At 38.7% G+C, this 19,902-nt stretch overlaps 1 protein-coding gene across 15 annotated transcripts in view; it reads left to right on the top strand.

Annotated features, from left to right (window-relative positions):
* The first annotated feature begins 8,941 nt into the window (after positions 1–8,941).
* MBNL2 (muscleblind like splicing regulator 2) overlaps positions 8,942–19,902 on the top strand; it is a 100,279-nt gene continuing 89,318 nt past the window's right edge. For 6 of the 15 annotated variants that reach the window (XM_075199917.1, XM_075199915.1, XM_075199924.1 and 3 more), the window contains exon 1: positions 8,942–9,065. The gene's annotated coding sequence lies outside the window, so the exon portion shown is untranslated. Of the gene's footprint in view, positions 9,066–9,284; positions 9,388–19,902 lie in introns of those variants that run through there. The other 9 variants (XR_012688668.1, XR_012688669.1, XM_075199919.1 and 6 more) reach the window with 5 other exon arrangements.

The raw sequence follows: 19,902 nt of genomic DNA on the forward strand, positions 1-19,902 counted from the left end.
TAGGGGAACAATCAAGTATCTAGTTGACTGGAAAGGGTACGGCCCCGAAGAGCGCTCCTGGGTACGGGCTGCAGACATCTGTGCTCCTCTTCTGCTGAAAAAATTTCATTCCAGTTTTCCGAAAAAAACAGGTCCTAGGTGTTCAGTGCCCACCTTTAAAGGGGGAGGTACTGTCACACGCCGGACTCCCGCTGTCTCCGCGGGAGCCGGCGCCTGTCCCAGCTGACTCTGGAGGTCTCCTCCACCAGGATTCCCCCCCTGTTCAACAAAACTCACTTACCTGGTTCCACGCCGCTGCCACCGTCCAGCGCTGTCTGTTCCCCTCTTCCGTTCAGCGCTCAGTGTTCTGCGCATGCGCAGAACTGTCTAGTCCTTTTCTGTGCTCTCACTGCCCTCTATTGGCTGCCTAATAGGAACTGCACTATATCTAAACCCTATGACCAGAACTCAATGCTGGTTCTTTCAGTCAGTCCCTGACTCTAGTATTGGATACAGCTCCTGTGTTTTGCTCCTCTCCGAGGTTCCAAGCCGCTATTCCTTGGAACCTCTGGTGGCTTCGCTACCGAAGCTCCGGTCAGCACCCCCCAAGTGGCAAATATATTCTACGTCTGCAAGCCAACTTCCGAGTATCTACGTTGCAGTATCTCCCTGCTATTTCCACTCCCAAGTGGCAACGTCGCTAAAACATTACCGGCATCATCTCGATCAAGTGGCAAGTTTATCCCTCATTGATTCTACGCTCTCTCTATTGTGGTTCACTGGGAACTTCCTTAGGGGACCGCGACCTGCAAGTGGAAGCCGCAAAAGCCCATATTCCCTTGCGGGAATCACTGGTGAACACCTTTCACTTGTTAGACTCCGCGCCCCTAGCGAGAGTAACGCCAATCCCGGCTGAACTACTAGGATCCGGTTTTAACCCTACTGGTACGTGACACCTACTGACAATACAGTGTGTAACCCGCAAGCAGAGGGAATGAGTGATTATCTTCCGAGCGTTAGAGCAACACCGCCGGCTTTCTAAAGATCTGTGCCAGAAGCAATAATATCTCTCCTGTGATTGCTCAAGGAAGGTATATTTCCAATAAGGCTGTAGTATGACTTTACCACACAACCAAGGAAAAGCTTATTAACAAGGAGAGCGTAGATAAATACAAGTCTCAGTATTCAGCATTCAAATCATCTAACGCGTTTCATTACGGAGTAACTTCATCAGAGGGAAAATAAATAAAATAAAAGAAATATGAAATAAATAAAATAAAATAGGTGGGTTTTCTCTGAAAACCCATCTCTTCAGACAAGCTTAGGTTACCCTATTACCACCCTCTACACAGCTAAGACAAGATATCAACCCTGTGACCAACATTGCTGTGTGACTGATCACACAGCCCACTCAATACTTTTTACCTTTGCATTGTAGCTGGTCCAATGTGCAATATGATGTAGCACTTAACCTTGTATTTCAAACTCCCATTGTCACATAGATTGTAAGCTTGCGAGCAGGGCCCTCTTACCTCTCTGTCTGTATGTATTACCCAGTACTGTTTTATTAATGTTTGTTCCCAATTGTACAGCGCTACGGAATCTACTGGCGCTATATAAATAAATGTTGATGATGATGATAATGATGAATCCTATTGCACTCTTATACACTGATATTAAGATCTATGTCACTTTAATAGCAAACCATATTAGCCCCCTTATCCCACAGATAGCACATCCAGGTCAGGTAGGCTTTATGACAGGCAGAAGATTCACCTGACAACGCCCTCAGGGTCCTCAATATAGTAGAAAATGTAATCAGTAATCAGATTGAGTTTTTCCTGATGTCAAATAAAGAAATTTATATAATTCCACACAAGGAGCAGGACCTCTTTATTGTGAATATACAGGTAGACCTTTAAAACACCTCTGAGAAGGTCCTCTTCCAACAATAATGTAACTACAACTTCAAGACTAGAGTTGGGAAAGACCTAATGAGCACTCCAGTGCACTAATTTTTAAAATTTTTAAAATTGTATAATTAGTGGACTAGAGTGCTCTTTAGGGGCCTTATTCATTAAGCAACTTAAATTAAAAAGTTTCTTATTTCAGTCTCCTGGACAAAACCATGTTACAATGGAAGGGGTGAAAATTACGTTTATGCTTTGCACATAAGTTAAATACTGACTGTTTTTTCATGTAGCACACAAATATCAACTTTAAATTTCAGTGTACAAATAAGCTATCAAGTATTTGTGTGCTACATGAAAAAACAGTCAGTATTTAACTTATGTGCAAAACAAAAAACTAATTTTCACCCCTTGCATTGTAACATGGTTTTGTCCAGGAGACTGAAATAAGAAACTTCTTCATTTTAAGTTCCTTAATGAATCAGGCCCTAGGTCTTTAACTTGTATTTTTTCTGAATTCATTAGATGCAGAGGAAGTCTTCAACATACTACATTTGCAACATATGAGAGAAATACTTCTTAGATTCAGCTTTAACAGCCAATGATTGGACTCAATTCTAGCCTTATGTGGAGACGCGTTTGCGAGATTATTCAGTAATGGCTTTCTGTCTCACACATTTAAAATTAAAAATGTCACTAGACAGGGGTATCCACTTTAAACTTTAATCTTGTTTTGACAATTCAATCCCTAGCTGAGAAAATCCATATCTCCCTTATCTTCATAGACATTACTGTCAAAAAAGTAGCCCATAAGTTATGTCTATTAGCAAACGACATCCTCTAGTTTGTTACCAACCCAGAAAACTCACTGACAGTCCTGCATCCTCTGTATTGGACAAATATAGTAAAGCCTCCATCTATAAATGTAATGCTACCAAATCTTCTAATAAATATCCCTGACTCTACTTTGACTATATTACAAAACAAATTTAAATATATCTGGAAAAGAGACTCCATATTATACCTTGGTTTACACAGACCATTGCTAATATTATCAAAATAAATATCCTTCCCTTGACAGAACAACTGGCCAACTTTTTGAGAGCCTGGCTAAACTATTAGGTCTCCTGATTGGGTCGCTTGACGTCATATACATAATGCTGTTACCAAAATGTGTAAATATCGCACTATACCAGACACTGAAGAAATACATGGATAAACTTCACTCAATAATGTTCACTTATGTATGGAAACAGAAACTTCCAAAAAAAGATCAAAATTTGCTAACATCAACACAAGACTCCTTGAAAGTATGGGTTAGGGCTATAGCTTTAAATTAAGACATTACTTTATCGACCTGGAACTTGCCCACAAGGGCTTTGGCAAAATTGATCCCTATTCTGTATCTTGCCTCATGGTACACAAAGGGGATCAAATAATAAAATAACTTAATATCAGAAGAATCACTTCTGCCTTTCCATGATCTGCAAGATCAATTCAATTTACTTCATATTGACTTGTACAGGTACCACCAAATCATCTGGATCATCCTAATTGTAGAAGTCCAGGGTCCCATTCGCCTACAACCAGATGCAATTTTCTTTAGAATTATGAAGAGTAGTGGGAAAGGAGGAATTACTTTTTGGTATCAGCAATTACTACAATTAAATCCCCTTCTAAATTTCCCCAACTTTGATGGGAAGCAGACCGAACCAAGACTAATACAAAGGCATAAGATGCAGGTTAAACTCCTAAATAGATTCTGCCTTACTCCTAATTAGACTACACAAAAGGTGTCTCAACCAATCCAAATTCTACTGTGGCAACTGTAACAAAATGGGGAGTATATGCATATGATTTGGAATTGTTCACAGTCACCAGTGCAGGAATTGCACATCATTAACACACAATTGTGACTGAGACAGACCAGCATGGATACACATATACACCTGTCAGGAGCAGTATCTCTGGTGGTTGCTAAAGGGTAGGTGCAAATACACTCTGATGATCATGACGACCATTAGCTAGTTGCTATATAATAGGATTTAGCGGCCAGTTACTATTTGCGGTCAGATCAACACAGCACTGGACCTTTATAGAGGTATATAATTTGCTTTTTAATATAACACACCAAACAGTGACTGCATGTCATGGTCGCAAAACAAATATCAGCAACATTTTTTGCTTAGGATATTTACTTTACAATTATATTTGTCTAGGCTTATGCAATTATGTATGGTTAGTGTACTGCCACTGACACTTTAAAATTAGCACTGTAAACATACTACTCTGTCTTGACATTTTTTTTCACAAAATTCTTTTCCCCCCTCAGATCTTTTGTGTCTGGAAATCAAACATGCCAAAAGTCCTACCAGTGTTATGTTTTACATTTGTTTCTCTGATTATAATAGCCATTAGAACATTATGTAATCTAAAATTATGCAAATCTATAATATGTTTTTGCGATGACATACCATTTTTTTGTTATCAAAGTTATAATAGCATTACACATTTTTTCACTAAAAATTTCTGCTTTGTTTATCAGTAATGTTTTGATTATAATATTGTTCACTTTTTTGTGGCATATCGCACATTGCTTGTCATCTGGCATAGTATGTCATCCTCCACCACAAGCAGAAACAACAACAACAGCATTGGTACAGGGAACGTGTCTACATCTTATGTATAAGCCTCTAGGGAAACCAAACACAGAGGGGATATGTCGGTTCTGTCTCTCACCTCATGTCATTTTTAGAAACACTGCAGATTTTGCACAGTGACCCAGTGCCGATGATCAGCATCCACAAACCATTTCCCCACTGACTAAATTGTTGGCTGTTTCACATTTCTGTTTGTCTGGCTCATTCCAGACCACAGTAGCTATGGCAGCAGGAATGTCATATTGTTCTAATCAACCAAGTGTATTTTCCATCTTTACTAAGAACAATACATATTCTGGTGTAATCTATTACATATGTTAGATCAATTGAAGAAGAACAGCATACTGTATTATCTTTTTTATTTTTGAACAAAAACAAAAAGCCAAATTACATTGTTTCTTAGTCGTTTTCTCAAAGGAAAACGTTAGATGCAGCCCTTTGCTCAGTGTGGATTGACTGTAGGACCAGAGGCAGGTCTGGAAGCCTCTGCTCCCTCAGGATCAATAGGGTCAGATGCGGAACCAGGCCTTGGTACCGCTGTGACCATCCGCTTCAGGATGGCTACCAGTGCTGTGTCAACCTCCAACCTCTCCTATTAATCTTTCAAGCCACTTACTGGAGGGTTTTATTAATCATTATTAAAAAACATTTTTTTTATCTTGCATGTTCTTATATTTTGTCCAGGAAGCACACAGATGGAGAAAGTGTCTCATCCTCCCACTCTTCCTGCTTATCCAATGGGTGGTTGCTCCGCTTCTAAAAAAAAAAGTAGAGAAATAAACATTGCATTTTCTTTGGCTAATTATTTTGATTCAGCAAAGATCTAGAGTTTGGCCCCAGCCGTTAGCTGTCTGGTGGTGTAGTGCAGCTTTTTAACCATGTTCAGCTCCAGAACCTCAACTTCAGCATAGCTTAAGTAGGGCCGGTGCCTATTCATTGGGAGATGGCTGGGGTCAGGACATCACCATTCTAGGACAGGTCTTATATTAGAATTATTTTTTATTATTATAGAAAATGACAAGCATGTAATTTAGTTTACTTGCCTATGGAGCCTTATATATTGTATGATTAGAAATGTTTGTAGGTGTGTTTGCCATATAGTCGCACATGCACATCAATTCTCTCTATATTTATTGTATGAATGTTTGCCTAGTGATCCAGGCCCCAGAGAAGGAGGTGTTTGAGGAGGAGAGGCAACAGGAGGAGGTAGGAAAGGCGATGGGGCAAGAGGAAGAGCTGGCTAATAGGCAATGGCCTTGGAAGTGGCTAGTCCATTGAAGATAAGTCTGGGTGAAGGTGAATAAATTTGAAAATCATTTAAGCATAACATTGTAGGCCTTAGATGATCCAATAATTGTCCAAATGATTGTATTATTGTAACTTTAGAGAAGGTGTATGTGTTTGCATTAATTTAACTTTAATATCTAATATTTTCACCGTTTAGCAACCCTCAAAATACAACAATCTGTATTTGCTTATAGTAACAAGTCTGGGAGAAATGTAAATATTTGTAAAGAGCAGTATAAAGGCATGATGTTAAAGACAGTGGGCTTGATTCATTAAGGAAAGTTAAGTGAAAAAATTGAGTAAGTAGTCTCCTGGACAAAACCATGTTACAATGCAAGGGGTGCAAATTAGGTTTCCATTTTGCACATAAGTTAAATACTGTCAGTTTTTCATGTAGCACACAAATACTTAATAGCTTATTTGTACACTGAAATTTAAAGTTGATATTTGTGTGCTGCATAGAAAAACAGACAGTATTTAACTTATGTCTAAAATAGAAAACTAACTTGCACCCCTTGCATTATATCATGGTGTTGTCCAGGAGACTACTTACTCAATTTTTTTACTTAACTTTCCTTAATGAATCAGGCCCAGTAACAGCAAATGTGTCTAAGTAGTACAATTGAAATAGGTAGGTGCATATTCTGACCATGGAAACAGATTTGATGCCTTCTGCTTAATAAAGTAGAGCTATGTATAACTGTTGGTTTTGTGCATAACCTATAATTGATGACTGCATAATCTTAAAGGGTATAGGCAATAACAACAATTAACATAAATATGAAAAGAACAACCCCAATTCTCAAAAATGATATATGTACTGTGTATTTAGGAAAGTCATAATTAGTAAAAAAAAAAAGATTGTGTGACACTGATTCACCTTTTTATCATCCGCAGATGCTGTAGATGAGGCAATTGCTCTTTCCAACCAAATGGAGATGGCTCAACCATACCTGTATGACATTCGCCTTGAATTATGGGTCATGCCGGATTGCCTGAGCTGTCTACTTTAATATGTTCAGCTCCAAAAAAATCATGTAATAGTTTAATAGAAATAAAAAAATATTATTTTAACAAATTATATTTATAAAGATTTTATGTTAGTTTAAAAGTTAGTTTCATTGAACGTAATTTCGATAGTTCTATTCAAATGATAGTATTTATCTCAGCAATAAAAAAATCACTAATCACCGCTGTTTACCGAAAAACATTGCCAGGGCAGCTGAGTGATACTGAGCAGTAAGGGTTAACATACCGCTTTGTAGGGCCAGCCTCTGCAGTTGTGCTCATGTGTGAGCTGGCTCGCGGGCTTGTGCATGTGTAGTGGAACTGAAATCCCAGATTTGGATAAAATGAGGATAAAATGTTAAAAAGTTTAAAAAGTTTGAAAATAGATTGCTTTTATTTAATAAAAATAAAAAAAATGAAAAACATTTCCAGATTAATGAAAAGTATAAAAATAGATCATAAAAATAAAAAATATTTTAAAATCTTTATTCATTCAAAAATATTTTATTCAAATAATAATAATATATATTTTAGTATTTTATTGCTATCCTGAGAAAGCGACAACAGAACAGGTATTGCAGTGGTGCTTGTTATATAGGCTTCCCCACGTACCATTGGCAGGGTAATTGCTAGTAATAGCAACATTATTGTCAGCGGTAGCGGAATATGTTGGCGCTATATAAATAAATAATGATGATGATGATGATGATGATTTTATGTATCACGTTTATTGCCGGCAACAGGGCTTTTTCGTCTTTTGATAAATCAGCCTATAAATGCATAAACTCTACCAAAACTCATGCTTTTAGTGCCTTCACTTCTTCCTTTTAACCTTTCTTCCCCATAACTGATTTTTCTGCTTCATAATCACCTTTGACATAAATTCTACTAATGAGTGCAATACCGCAACTTCTTTTGATGTAGGTTGCATAATGGCTGGTTATTAAATCAGCTGCTACCTTATATATAAAGTAAATCAAAGCAAGAAAAACAATGATATAATTCAGGTCAAGATTTGTGGAAAGCCCAGGCTTATAGAAAGTGTCAGAAACAAAGTGATCAGGCTCTTAGGTTCTCATTAGCAAGAGCCTAAAATTATAATTTACTCATCTTTTATATTTTTTTCTTATTGTATATGTACAGTATCTGGACTAATGGAGATCAGAGAGTGAATGTGATGCCAGCATAATAATTTATTATCATTTTGTACTATACTGGCATAATAAAACAATTGTAGTTATTTTAGACATGGGATGCAGTGGAGTTTTGGTCCATGGAGGAGTGTTTATGATAAATGGGGGGAAAGACAGTAAAAGTTGCCTGGGGAGGGACGGAAAGTGTAAATTAAGGGTGTGTTGTCAGCAACATGTGTAAAATATACAGTAGGTACCAAATGTTACTGAGTCAATGTAGTGTGGTATATAAACACGTTGTTATGTCACTTGTTTTTTTTTTTTCCTTCCAAAACTATCTTGAAGAAAGGAGCCTTTCACTGCCCTAAAGTGGTGACTCACCAAACCACTTCTGGTGGTTATATCATGTGCTTATTTTTTTCTGGTCATGTTGAGCATTGCACTTACTCCTACTGCAGAGCATCTGACTCACAATGCTTTATTTGTCAGTCTGTGCATAGCTCAGTCTCAGCCATCTGAAACTGCACCACTATATACTGCGCTGTAAAAACATAAGCTTCCCAATGGTCCTATACTTTTTTCTGTGAAACTACACTAGAGTTGCACATTTTGTATTTGAGCATAGATCTAGCACTGAATAATAATAATAATAATAATAATAATAATAATAATAATAATAATAATATGTACAAATGTAATAAGTACAAATAACAGTTAGTGTATTAGTAGTATTATTAGGACTCTCCCTTCACTTGTGTGGTTTGCTAATACAGTGGATGGCTCAGTACTGTGTGTATGTGAGTGAGTGTGTGTGTGTGTGTGTGTGAGTGTGTATGTGAGTGTGTATGTGTGTGTCTGTGTGTTGGAGCTGTTTTACAGTGTAGTAGACTGTACAGATTAGGATAGTTGACAAGTTTTCTTGTCCCTCCCTCTCCAGATCTCCACCCCCGGTGCCTGGCTCACTGACACACAGCAACACTAGCAGCAGATCCGCCTTCTTCACCACTTTCAGCGCATCCATAGGCTGCACTCATCGGCTTCTCTCTCTGTCCCCTCATCGCTGTCACCTAGCAGACATCTGCCATAAGGTAAGAGCGGTGGGAACGACAGGCCTTGGCCTAAGCTGTACTTTAGTGTGCGGGTGTGATGAGCTGTGAGCCGGCTGCGGGCATTAGCAGAGGCCTGTGCTTGGTGTGTGATGCAGGGATTTCCATGTGTCAGCCGCTCCCTGTCCCAGCGCTCCGCCGGCTGGCTGGCTGGGTGTCACCGCTTCCTCAGCCAGGGTGCTGGGGGAGGGGGAGCTTCCACTCTAGCCCATCCTGTCACTGCACACAGCCGGCTGTCTCTACAAGTATAGAAGCGGGATAGGCTACCCAATGAGCAGAGAGAGGTTTGGGGGAAAGCGAACAGGTAATTATTATTACTAATGTGTGATCAGTGCAATGGTCATTTCTGTTCCAATCCCAGGGAATGGGGTAACATATGTTTTAAACAAGTGGTTTCCTCTGCAACTCCGAACAGATCCTTACATACACGTGTTTAATGTAAGTTAAGTGTTATTATTACCAGTACTGGTTTATATTAGTAACTAGAAACAGATAGATGCGATGGGAACAGTAAATAAGGTCGTCTATCTGTCAGACAGATGTTCTAGTCAGCCTGTAGCTCAGTCCTGTCACAGCAGCAAGTGTTTATCCTCCATTGCTTTGCAGACACGTTGCTGCTAGCTGTGATGTAGCCATACAGTACATAATGCTTCAATTTCCATATTTTATATTTCTGCCATATTCATGACTCACTCATGAACATTTTTGATGTTCCTGCATAAATGATAAGCGGAGATGGGGATTGCGTGTTTCTACACGCATGCATGTTCACATGAATATTCCAGAAATGTATTTTTAACTCCGTGATCTCTAGAAGTGATCCATGTCTAATGCCAAAATGATGGAGCAAAGGAGTGTGATATAGTGGTAGTCTATGGGTATGAGGTGAACCCCAGTTTTGCCTGATCTATGTATATTTTATGTGGACAGTAATTCACGATACATGACATGATTACTAAAATGTTATCTTTTTTTATCATTTTTATTTTTAGACATTTAATAAATAGGTGCACCAAATAACCAATGTTTTGAGAGAGAATTGTTATGATTTAATGTATTTGGAAAAATGTCCATACATGACTTGTGACGTTCAAGCATGGCAACCATAGCACGGATGGTTCAAAGTCAGACTTGCTGAGAACACACAGTTTCACAATCATTGTGCTGGTTTTCACTAGCCTCTGCCAAGTAATATGTGGACAAATGCCACAGTGCACTGTGCTGTCCATTAAGATGTACCAAATAAGTACTTATGGGATGGGTGGTATTGTATATATAGTATTACAAACAAACATTGCTTTCATCCAGTGCTATGCAAGCTTATTGTAAAATGGAATTTGTAGGTCCTTTTACACACGTATGAAAAAATGGCTTTAGCCTGAACACTAAAAAGTAGCAACAATACAGAATTGTAATTCAGCCAGTGTACAACTTGAAACTATGAACATTAGTTTTCAATTAATTTCAGGATTAGCAGAATAGATTATTAGCAATTCCAGACTTAACCATTCCACTTTTCAACAAACACCATGGGCTAGATTTACTAAGCGGCGGGTTTGAAAAAGTGGGGATGTTGCCTATAGCAACCAATCAGATTCTAGCTATCATTTTGTAGAAGGTACTAAATAAATGAAAGCTAGAATCTGATTGGCTGCTATAGGCAACATCCCCACTTTTTCAAACCCGCAGTTTAGTAAATCTAGCCCCATGGACCTTATTTAGAGTCGGATGCAAAGTCCGTTTTAGGCGCATCCAACAAAAAAACACTATCACGCATGTGCAGAAAGCAAATTCGCCTGCATCTTGGACGCAATTAACACTTGCGACAGCTTGCGACTCACTATGAGAGAATGGGAGGAACGTGGAATTGTGAAGACGTGACCATGTAAATACATCCTAGTCGCAGTGAGGCGCAGACGCAACACACGTCCAAGCAGCGCTAAAACTGTGCGTCAGGAATTACGTGGCGCAAGCGGTTAGCTAGCTGTAGGAACTGGTCGCAGCTCGATAGGGTATTAACTGGGGTTGCTTCCCACTCGTAATACCGTACCAAGCTGCGGCACACTCCCACTCCTACACTTCTTAAATGGACTTTGCGTCCGATCTAAATGAGGTCCCATATGTGCAAATCATGGCTAACATTCAGTGGGGGGGGGGGGGGGTTGGTGGTATTTAATTCAGCACAAGGTCTCATTAGGAGCCCTGAGGCTCACTGAAGTGCGATAAAAAATTAGAGAAGATTTCTCTACTGCAATAACCGATAGGTTATTGCACTAGAGACACAACACACTAGTCTCCTACTGGTCCTCACACTGACTTGAATAACCCCGAAATGAGTGTTATTGGTATATCTAATAAGAACTTTCTGATCTAAGGATTTTTGTTGGGATTTAAGCCTTAGGCCTCAAACATACTCTCGCTAATGTAATGTATTTTAATAGTGTTATTAACGCTAGTTCATGGTATGTAAACAGGGGTGACAATAGAACTCACTGCTAATGTCATCATATCCACCTGCATTATTACTAGCGTTCTGGTGTGTTGCGTTTACATTACATATTTCTACACACGTCATGCTCAGTCCATGTGTGTTTTTCACATACAGTCCAAGTTAGCTCTAAACACATCCGTAGGCTGCACTCATTGGCTTCTCTCTGTCCACTCATGGCTGTCACCTTGCAGACACGTAAACGCAAGTAAAAAAAGCATGTCAAACTCATTTGTGTTGAGTTTACACTGTTATTTCTACTTGTTAAAAAAAAAAGTCGGGTACCAGATTACAATGTTGTAAAAAATATAATGCTTTATTTCAGCAAACAGGGAACTATTCCTAAGACAGTGTTCTACAATAGAATATTTGTTTCAAGGGCACAAATATAGAAGCGATGGTTACAAACACATAGGGCTTCTTGATACAAACCACTTCGAAATAATGGCAAACAAAATTACTAGGGAGGGATCCCTGGTCCTGTTTGCAGCTCCTGCATCCATTAGGAGGTGAGCGCAAATCTCTACCCCTTTATCACTTCGAAATAATGAAAGGTATTGACACTATCAAAATGTATTTCTAAAGGTTCAGAAAAAGCAAACTATTTAAGATAATAGAAACATAACACTTTACAAATGCCACTTTGTTTTCAGCAAACATTATATCCAATTTGATATAATCTTTAAATAAAAAGAAATGTTTGATCGTACATATAGATTATCTTAAAAGTGACAGCCATAAATTGTTTTGGGAGAATTTTGCTTGCAGTAGTTTGTAAGTTATGCCCCGGTGCTTCGAGGGTCACAGTCTGAATTCCTGCAAAAGAATGTCAGGCCCCTTTGTGAATGTGCTCCTCAGTTCTGTAGAATTAGATAGCTACATTTCAAAAAGGCTGAAATCTACTGTACAAGCATTTAATGCACCGGACCACACAGTATCAGCATCTGCCTATAGCAACCTCATCAATTTCACCTACTTTAAAGGGACACTAGTAGTGTGTATACTACATGCAAATGTACAGGGTTATTTAGAGAACATATGTCATTATTTGTGTGATCACTTATCTATATGAATGTGTGGTTTGACTGTCATCAGTTTCTTCTAATAGAGGTATCAGTAGTATAATTTCACAATATATATGTCTGTATGTGTTTATTTATATTATTATTATTATTATTATTATTACTATTAGAATTATTATTTGTATTATTATTGGTGGTGATTTGTAATGCTCCACAGTGATGGAAAGTGGGGAAAACAGGTCATACTTAAAATAGGGACATACAAGGTAGACAAAATAAATGAAGACATGAAAACAAAGGTAGGGAGTGCCCTGCTCTTCTAAGTGGGAGAGGACAGTGCTAAGACAAGAGGAGCGAGTGTGGCTCAGAGTGGAGATTGGCACAGTTGTGAGGGTGCTTTAGTGTGGGCGGTATAGGTGGTAGTAAGCCAAGCTCTAATAAAAGAGGTGGGTTTTGAGGGGCATGCATTTAAAGATTTGAAGGCTGTGGGAGAATCTGATCGGGCGTGGCACCAGACATTGATACAAGTCGTTTATAGATCTTTTCAGATGCAAAGGTCTCAGTGTAGTATGGTCATCGTGTCTCCATCAGTTAGAATGTGTCACTGTTATAATTATGATTTATACTCCTTTAAAAACATATTAAGACATATGGAGATCCTCTAGACCTTTGATTACTAGAGATATAACTAGAAAAATGCCCATAAGCAGCAATAGCAACAGCATCTACTTCATTTTAAGTAATTAAGAACTGCAAAGGAAATCCCTGTGCACCATAAACAACAGTCAGACACTATATACCAGGCTTGGCTAACCTGTGACACTCCAGGTGTTGTGAAACTACAAGCCCCAGCATGCTTTGCCAATATATAGCAGCTTATTGCTGGAAGGGTATGCTGGGACTTGTAGTTTCACAACACCTGGAGTGTCACATGTTAGCCAAGCCTGCTAAATACTGAAGATGTTTTGTAAACTATGCAAATGGTGTTTTAGCTAACATCTTTTTTTAATATGTGTGTATTCTTAATTGGTTTTGTTCCCCGTGTGTCTGAAAATCACAGATAAACTAACTTCATACACTGAGAGCCACTATCATTACTCTGCATTTATCGTGTTGAAAAAGACTGCATTTACTAAATAAGGTTATTTTTTTCGCATTGGAGAATAAACTAATAACTCAGAGACTAATTCCCAGTTATGTGTTTAAAACATTGTTGGCATATAAACAAATATGTAATGTTTGGCTGTCTCCAACATATCCAACTGAATGTGGGTGTAATATAAACTTTTCACAATGGATTTGTATTTGGAAAAAATTGTCATAATGTAAGCAAAAAAGCGTAATCTGGGTTTAAAGAGATCCTGTAATGTCTTAGATAAAGTCCTTTTTAATAAAAGAAATAAGCCACCCAATGCAATCCCTGCCCAGGAGAGGGCATGAAATATCTCGCTGTGATATATGCAAATGCTGAATGTCAGCTGCTGGGACAGACTCATGCTTCCAGCTTCCTCCTCTGCTCTGACTTATTAGGGAGTCTCCCAGGAGCAAACACCTTCACAGCTGATATTCAATATTTGCATATAACATATTGAGAGCAGCAAGAACTTTGTTGTTTTATAAGTCATAAATAGTGTACAAGCTGTTCCTCCCCCTACCCAGAGCCTTATAGGCTGCTCCATGCACATGTTTTTCATTGGGCTCTTCAGTTCCTCTTACAGACTAAAAATTGTGTTGTAGTCTGAGGAGGGTGAGCGGAAGGACCAATCGCAAGCAATCTTCACTCACAGCTCCTCCCCTGCGCTGCCAGTTAAAGTTGGTTAACCTAAATGATTTGCTAATTCTATTTTACAAGAGGAGGCTGCTACATGCAGCTGTTTTTCCTGGGATTCCAGCTAAGGGGATAGGGCATGCATGTTAGTAATATATTTTATCTAGGTGGTAGTGCAGCGTTAAAGATTTTAGTGTGTCATACTCTGTGAATGTCGTGTTAGCATTATTTTTGCTTGATCAAGCTTTTTTTTATATGATTGTTTTGGTGCGTGTTTCTGTTTGTGTGTTGCTGAAATTGTTCAGTGTAAGGAACTCTGCTAACTCCCCATTACATCCGGTTGGGTGATAATTATGGGACTGCTAACTCAGCATGTTGCTTCTGCAAGTTGGGTAAAAGCTACAGTCAGGGAGGAATTACAAATGTGCCTATTAACCTTCTTGTAGTAAAAAGGGTTTTCCAGTCGCTCTAGAGACCTTAGAAGCTGTATGTAGTTTGTAGTTTTTTGGAGGAAGCTAGGTAAAAGCTTCACTAATTAAGAAATTACTTCCTACTTCCTGGGAATTGACTAGTATTATTGCTTAGGAAATATGAAGACTGACATTTATTTATTTATTTGAAGCTTCATATGTTCTTTAATTACCCTTCAAGACGCACCCAGTATGTATCCCTATTTGTTACTCTGAAATCTGTCATAAATTTGTATGAAATAGTGGGTTCCAGTGTTAAATTGTATATATATACTTGGTTTTCTGTTGGTTTTGGTGGCCTGGAGATGATTTGCTAACATCTCGGGAAAGAAAATTATTATATAGACTCCGGTCTTAGCTTTACAAATGATGATTTATTTTTTACTCATTCTTATTAATTTTTGTACATTTGTTTTGGGAACTTAAATGAAACACGAACTCCTGGCCCATCTGAACACTGTATAATTTATGTAAAAACTTGATGCTTCCATTAAGTGTACATCAAGTTTTTTTGTTGGAAGAATCTTGTTTGTGAGGCTAAATTGCCTTCATCTGCATCCACACAATGGACCTCATTTAGAGTCGGACGCAAAGTCCGTTTTAGGCGCATTGAACAAAAAACCACTATCACGCATGTGCAGCAAGCACCATATCCGCCTGCCTCACTATGAAAGAAAGGGCAGAACGCGGAATTGTGAAGGCGTGAACCTGTAAGTAAATCCTAGACGCAGTGAGGCGCAGACGCAACACACGTAATAAAAGGGCTAAAACTGTGCGGAAGGAATTAGGTGGCGCAAGCAGTTAACTAGCTGCAGGAACTGCTCGCAGCTCGGTAGGGTATTACAAGTGGGACGCAACTGGGGTTGCATGCCACTCCTAGTACCCTACCAAGCTGCGGAACACTCCCACTCCTACGTTTCTTAGACGGACTTTGCGTCCGACTCTAAATGAGGTCCAATATGAATCTAGGGAAGGTGGAACTTGGTGGACCTGTGTCTTTTTTCAACCTTACTAACTATGTAAGTATGTTGGACCTAGGCATCTAGGATAATAGATCTCATGCTTTTAATTAAAACATGGACCTGTTGTTTGGGAGAATGAGGTATCTGTTTTTATGGAAAGCACTGGGGACAGTCCTGAACAGTGGGTAGCCCAGTAGTGTCCGAGTGCTTGTTTCTTTCAAATGGTCTGTATATAGACTCAATCTTTACGTTTGTATACAGATTTTTAATCTTTACATATAAATACTGTATGTATATATGTATGTTTGTGGTTAATACACTGGATAATATATCCCTGTTAGTGATTTTATTACATCTGAGTACAGATAGAGAAAGGTACAATTTTGTGACCTTAGAATTGTTTCATCCAGACAGCTACTGGGCAGGAGTAGAAAAGTCCTCACTCTGTGCTTATGTACAAAAAAACAAGATTTCTTATTGTGGGATGAGATATTTAAATGATCTTCAATTGCTGGATATAACACATTTGTAGGGGAGCCCATCAGTCCAAAAAATTAACCTGATTTTTATACATCCTCAAAGGTGGTGGGGATTGGGGTTTGGCCTAGCCTTATACTTTCAATGGGATGGATTCTTTTTGCACTAACCAGGCACACATTTTTATTTGCACAGCTGTCAATGTAATAGAAACAGGATATTGTACAAAGGTGACACAACAAAGACAGTCCCATTTCTTATAAGTAAATCTCATGACTTAATTAAGATATAAATGAGGAACAAATGAACAGTATTATATACATATTTACCCACTCTCCCAAAATGTCCGGGAGACTCCTAAATTCCATATAGGTCTCTTGGACTCCCGGAAGAGACAAAAATTATGATTTTAGGGGAAAAATGTGAAATCTGTAATTAATAGAGTGGGGGGTACAAAAGTGATGGTAAGCAGGACTTACCTTCATACATATTCACATCTCGGTCCAACCAGGAAATTCAAATCCAGTATTAAAGAAAAAATTTGAACAAGCTTCCACATTACCTTTTTCATGTTATGGATTGGGTCACTTCCACTCTGATACTGTAACATCCAACTATTGTTTATCTCTCTTTCTCTCCTTCTCCTTATGTGTCCCCCTCTCTCTCTGCCTCTCATTCCCACTCTCGGACTGCATTTCTCCCTCTTCTCATTTCGTCTTTTTCTTTCTTTTTCTCTCTCTCGATCTGTTTCTGTTTTTATCTCCCTTTTTATTTTTTTCCTCTGTTTTGATAACCCTTCCTCTCTTTTTTTCTGTCTCTCTCTCTTTATCTCTCTTTCTCTCTCTCTCTTTCCCTCTCTCTTTTTCTTTCCCTTTCCATCTTTCTTTTTCTCTCCATTTCCATCTTTCTCTCCCTCCCTCTTTCCAAACCTTGGTCTCTCTCTCTCTCCATCTTTTTTTCTTTTTCTCTGTCTCTCTCCTGATCTTTCTCTCCCTCTTCCGCTGTTTCCCTCTTTCTCTCTTTTATTAGGACAAGAGCTCCCTTCTTGGTAAGATATAGGTATCTGTAGTTGTCACCCTGTTGGAAACTAAAGGGTAAGTCTAGTCTTGAGTTTTGCTATCTATATATAATATTCCCTCTTAGTAAAACAAATTAAAAAGCGCAGGTTAAAGTGATAGTTGTGGTATTTATTATAAACCTTGGATTCCCTGTTATTAATAATGGAATACATCCCTGCATAGGAGAAGGGTTGAAGTTTACGGATTGTGTGAAGAAGGAAAAGTTGAAGTGATGTAACAAGTTGGGTATAATTATTACTGTTGTTCAGCAGCTTCTGAATGTGTCACTGCATTATCTCCTTTTCTCCTATTTATCTTTTGCTACTTTAATCTATGAGTGCTATTGTTCTTCTTCACATTGTAAGTGGATGACTAATTGATCTGTGTGTATTATATTAATGTGTGAAATGAAGGTGTACTTTTCTTACAATTGTGAGTTTTATCCAATGATTTCATGACATGAACTCCTTCGGTTATTTCAAAGAGTCTTTCAGCATATGCACCTTGGTCATGTTTTAAAAACTCAATCACTGACATCTGGCATGTGAGTAGCAATTACCGTTATCAGCCAAGCTACTAGTATATAGATTGTTATCTGAACAGTTGGCTAAATGTATTTGTTTTCTGTGATCACTGTTTCAGTGAAGTCTACAAATATGGACTCAAAGGGGGTGATTGAGTTCAGTGAGAGTTGCCCGGCACGTCATTTATCCACGCCTAATGGCTGTAAAGTAATTCAATGGCAGGACCCGCAATGCTCATCGTGACTGAAAATAGGGCTTGATCTTGCTAAATTTTGATCATACCTCCTAGGACATGGATAAATGACGTGAAGGCAACACGTGCAGAATGGAATCGCTTTTATGACGCTAATCACAGTGAGGTATTTACTAACATAGCATGACTTTATACCAGTGATGGCTAACCTGTGACACTCCAGGTGTTGTGAAACTACAAGTACCAGCATGCTTTGCTAGCTATCAGCTAGTTATCTACTGGCAAAGCATGCTGGGGCTTGTAGTTTCACAACACCTGGAGTGTCACAGGTTAGCCATCACTGCTTTATACTGTATTTGAAAAATCCCACACTTCCCCATGAAAGAGTTGCTGTTATGAGCTGTTAGTTGTGGTTATTTGACTTGCGCGTGGTGCGCTGCACTCTACTGCGTTCCCAGTGGACTGTGCACAGAATCTGAATGGAGAATGTTAATGTATAGATCATTTAGATACTTGAAAGCAGATTGTTGTGACTTGTTTTGTTTCTGGCCCAGTTTGTTAATATGTATGTTTGAACAGACCGTGTGCATTAAGATGATGTTCCATGTGCTTCCTTGCACGGTGCACCAGAAAGCAACAGACCCAATAAAAGCTAAATGTGCCCAAATGCTTACACATAAGGGGTTCTCCAGCCCAGTAGCACCTAGGAAATAATTAAATATTATAATTTTAATGTCATTTTATTATATGCTACAACTAGTTCTCCTAGTTGATGTGATAACCTGCAAATTCGAAGATAAAAGCTTGTGTTGATAATACCAATGAAAATGATTGAAAATAGTTTAATTAATGTATAGCATTTGGCAACAGGAAACATTGTGCCACAAGCAAAGTGAATGACTAGCCTGGCAGTCTACAAATAGCAAACATATTGCAGTGCACGTGGCCAGCTGTAGACACAGATTTATTTTAACAATGCCAACTGTTTACATTAGAGTTGTTTATATAAAAAATAATTTTGATTTTACTGAAATTGCTGTCTAAAATGTTAGTACAGTCATGTGGAATATCAAGTGCACCATCTTTCAAATCTGTGGTTTTACATGTCAAGACATAATACATAAGTTATAATCGTTTGAAAATTTTAAAGCTCAAATAGGCAGATATTAGTATGACATTATCTATTTTAAAACATGGTCTCCGCAAGATCTCTGAAGATGTCCTGTGGTATCTGGCACCAAGACGTTAGCTGCAGATTCTTTAAGCCCTGTTAGTTGTGAGGTGGGGCCTCCATGGCTCGGACTTGTTTTTGCAGCACATCCCCCAGATGTTTGAGTGGTTTGAGAACTGGGGAAGTTGGAGGCCAAGTCAGCATCTTGAATTCTTTGTCATATTCTTCAAACCATTCCTGAACAATTTTTGAAGTGTGGCAGGGCCTATTTCCCTGGTGAAAGTGGCCACTTCCATCAGGGAATACCTTTGCCATGAAGGGATGTACTTTGTCTGCAACAATGTTTAGGTAGGTGGTACGTGTCAAAGTAATATCCACATGAATGCCAGGACCCAAGGTTTCCCAGCATAAGATTGCCCAGCACATCACACTGTCTCCGCCAGCTTGCCTTCATCCCATGGTGCATTCTGAAGTCATCTCTTCCCCAGGTAAACTACACACACGCACCCAGCTGTCCACGTAATTTAAAACACAGTTTTGGAGTTGTCCCAACCTTGACGTCTAACCATCACAATTTGGCCCTTGTCAAAGCCACTTTGATCCTTATGCTTATCCGTTTTTCCTTCCAACGCATATTATTATCATCTAAATATATTATTCAATTGTCTGTTTACTGTATGCGCAAT

Source organism: Mixophyes fleayi, chromosome 2 (assembly GCF_038048845.1).
Source record: "Mixophyes fleayi isolate aMixFle1 chromosome 2, aMixFle1.hap1, whole genome shotgun sequence".
In the NCBI taxonomy this organism is placed as follows: domain Eukaryota; kingdom Metazoa; phylum Chordata; class Amphibia; order Anura; family Limnodynastidae; genus Mixophyes; species Mixophyes fleayi.